The 3,912-nt window shown below is 35.9% G+C and overlaps 1 long non-coding RNA gene across 1 annotated transcript; it reads right to left on the bottom strand.

The window, feature by feature from the left end:
• Positions 1 to 1,030: 1,030 nt before the first annotated feature.
• LOC127118733 (uncharacterized) lies at positions 1,031 to 3,158 on the bottom strand. Its single transcript, XR_007802326.1, has 3 exons — positions 2,757 to 3,158; positions 1,510 to 1,670; positions 1,031 to 1,397 (listed from the first exon to the last, which is right to left on the bottom strand). It is a non-coding gene; the product is annotated as an uncharacterized LOC127118733 (long non-coding RNA).
• Positions 3,159 to 3,912: the final 754 nt, after the last annotated feature.

Genomic DNA, 3,912 nt, shown 5'->3' on the forward strand with positions numbered 1-3,912 from the left:
ACTTCTTCAACCCAACATATTAAAACAACAGAGGTGATTACATTATTTGTTTTACAAAATTAATGTCAATCCTAAGGTATTAACAGTCAATAAAATTAATATTTCAGTCAACATTTTTAATTTTTAATTTACTTAGAGAAGAAGATAGTAATAGAAACTAATTCTTTATTATAAACAAATTAAATTATATTAAATTAACATCAACTAGAATTTTCAATCAGACTGTCCACATTGTCATACCCTAAAATTCACCCTACCCTTCATAATGCTCATCTAGGTCACTAACCTTAATCATATGCATATCTTCATGGTCACTCACTTCATTTGCATAGGCGTTGTTCAATACAAGAAAACATGTATCTTGGATTCAAAGCCTTGTGCTTATACCTAGTGGAAACTAGGGTTTCCCAGCAGCTTGAGGTTACTCAGTCAACCAAACCCTAATTGGAGGTATCTCTTGATGCTTGTGTATGTGCTTAACATTAAAGGTTCAACTATGGCTTCTTGATGAAGCAAAACCCTAATTTGGGATTCCCACTTGATCATGTCCCCATAAACCCTAATTATGACTACCATTCATTGTGTGGGCACCTAACCCTAATTTCATCTGAGTCTTTATTATCCATTGTACTTACTTCACTTGCTTGGCCAAGATTCATTCAAAGGCCCACTTGTTCTTGTTCTTGAGATTTCATTGGTTGGATTAAGTTATTTCAAGTCCTTAAATGTTCATCTATTGCTTAAGGGCATCCTTTGGTCCAAAGCCCATTCTCATGGCACCATAAGTTCCACTTATCCCATTCATGATCATTTCATCTGATGATCTCATATGATCATTGGTCATCCAAATCCACTTCATGTCATTTTCAATACCTTTGTGATTTATCCGTTGATCTTTGGTTCATTCATGTCATTGCTCGTCCAAGTTTGTTAAGGTCTTAGTTCATATACTTGTAGCATTGGATTTCCATCCATTTCAAGTCCATTCATATAATTTCAATCCATATAATTCATTCAAAGTCAATTCATATCAATTCAAATATCAATTTCATTCATAAACAAATACCAAATTCCATTCATACAAATCATCAAATTTCCATACATACGAAATTACAAAGAATTGACAATTTTCTACAAAGGTTGACTTTTGGTCAACTGTTGACTTTTTGCTCAACCAGTTGACTAAAGTCAACTCACCCTTTTTTACATCCCCAAACCCTAATTCCCATTTCCACTTGAATATTCAAAGTTTCCACTTGATTTTTTCCATTTGCCAATGTTACTTCAAGTGCAAGCAAGTAATATCATATTTTAGGCCTTGTTACATGCTTCCTTCATTGTTCATCCATGTCACATCATGATCCAAAGCATTAGGCCTTGCACTCATCTAAACAACCCTGTATTCAGTCAATTCATTAGCATTCCTAAACATTTAAAATCATACATTCAAACAAGGCATGTTAACCATCATTCACAAGTTAATCATGTCACACAAAAACAAAGTTATACCACATATCAACCAAGAGCATGCCAAGCCAAAGTCCTGCTAGCAATGATCAAGTGCAGACCTTACTAAGCAAACTTTCCAGCAAGTCACATGAACCTTACATAACCAAGCAAAGCCTTTCCAAGATCATGAACCCGCCTGCAATAAATTCCAAGCATGCAAACTGTAATAAACTTATGTTAGATCCTGCAAAAAACATGTTAATGCACCTGCAGTAGTGAGTAGCCATAACCATGCCTCGAGCCAGATCATATAACTAATCCATAATAGCTCAACATATCATAACAAAAACAATGAAGCATCAACAAGCAGCTAGCAACTAATCATTCAATGAAGCATGCACACAACAAACATCAGAGCATAGTAAATCAGTCTTAGAACTACAATACAACAACAGACAGTGTCATGAACCAATGGAACATAACCTGCAGCAAGGCTAGGAAAATATCAGACCACACAATAAGGCTATGCATTCTAACAGATCAGTTCTAACTAGCTAATCCACAAGAAATACATTCCCAAACATCTCAATCCAACGCATTAACATGACAAGCATTCATCCAACATCAAAGTCAAAGCAATGCAAACACTCATTCAGTCCCTAGGCATATCAGTAAACAACAACATAGTACAATCATTCCTAGCCAAGTCGAGTATACATTCCATTTCAATGGAACAAATTCAGAAGCACAAACCTACAATCAAAGACTAGCCAAACCTCTCCTATCACTGAACTAACTAACCCTAACTGCAATAACCAAATAATGACACCTCACCAACTAACCTAACTAACTACAATAATAGAATCATTACACTAATCAACTCAGAATAATTGGCCGCGATTTCACAAAACATACCAACTAAATTCATAACCAAATGCACTAATCCCAAGGTCGTAACAACCTATATAACTCATCTTCACCTCAATCATTAGGCTAGCTACAATAATTCCATCAAAAATTAGAAATTCATCATCTCTCACAGATCTCTCTCAAACCTTTCATCATATTTCTCTCTTTCTCCCTTGAGCACTCACTCATAACTTCATCAATTATTAACCATCACCTACCTAAAACCTCTTGCCTCATAATCCCCATCACCCTCACAACTCAATCACTCACCATAACCTCTCTCATCACTCAATCTCAATTCAACAATAGTGAACATAACATAAGCAATGAGAAGAAGGAGAAAAGGAGGAATGTGAAATCAAAAGCAGGAAAAGAGACTTAGAGCAAGAAGGACTCACCGAAATTTCTTTGTCGTCTTCGTCATCTCCGGCAAAGTGACCTTCTGAAAATTCACTTTTCACCATTTTCTTGTTGCCATGATGTAGTGTGTTGAGGGAGGAATCAAGTCCCCAATCCCCTGGGCTCTGATTCCTTAAGATGAGCATGTAATTTAAGGTTCTTACACTGAGGGTTCTTGAGCAATAGGATGCGGTTAGGGACTTAGGTTTAGAATTTCATGAAATTGATAGGAGATTCATAGAGAGCTTGATAAGATGAATCAATTGATGACTTCAATTTAGGTTTTTGATGGCCACCGCCGCCAGAAGCGATTTCCGGCACGGTGGCCCACAATGGCTTTCACCTGAGTCATGAACTCAACTTATTTTTGCCTTGCACGTTATTTTCATTTTTAAATTCAATTTGAGTTGTTAATTCCCACGTGCCAGAATTGAATATTGCTGAATTAATACACATGCCGAAACAAATTTTCCTTGCATTGTTTCTTTTGGGCTCCCATGTCCATGGGCCCAACCTAGTTTTGTTGAACTATCATCCATGAATTTATAAAAAATTTACTTCATACCCCTACATTTTTTTAAAAATATCAATTTTACCCTTAACTGGTTTTAACCAATTTACCATTTCATTTTTACCATTCAGTTGATACTTCCAAAAATTACACATTCCACCATCCCACCGGAACTCCTGGAAAAATACTTCCGGTATGTATTTTTTCCAAACCAGAAGACTTCACAAAAGACATCCGGAACACACCAATTAGTAAACCGGAAGACTTCAACAAAGAGTTCCGGTTCTTTAATAAAAAAGAAACGTTCCAGAACACTTATTGAAAGAGTTCCGATAAACAAAGTGACACATACCGAACTCTTTGAAGAAGTCTTCCGGTATTGTTTTTATGTATTCCGGAACTCTTCTTTGAAGACTTCCGATTTGCAAATTATTATTTTTTGGATTTTTTTTGAAATTTTTTTATTGTACAGGAATGGAAAATCTTCCCCAAATATGTGTAGATACTTCTGATGCGTTTATAACGACTGAAAGATTTGGTACACGAGAAGAGGTGATCAGATGGATTAAAGAGGTTGGAATCGATAATAAAGCAACTGTTATTATCAGTCGTTCAGATACTGAAACAGGCAAGAGAGGGAGAAG

This window comes from Lathyrus oleraceus, chromosome 2, assembly GCF_024323335.1.
Source record: "Lathyrus oleraceus cultivar Zhongwan6 chromosome 2, CAAS_Psat_ZW6_1.0, whole genome shotgun sequence".
Taxonomy (NCBI): Eukaryota; Viridiplantae; Streptophyta; class Magnoliopsida; order Fabales; family Fabaceae; genus Lathyrus; species Lathyrus oleraceus.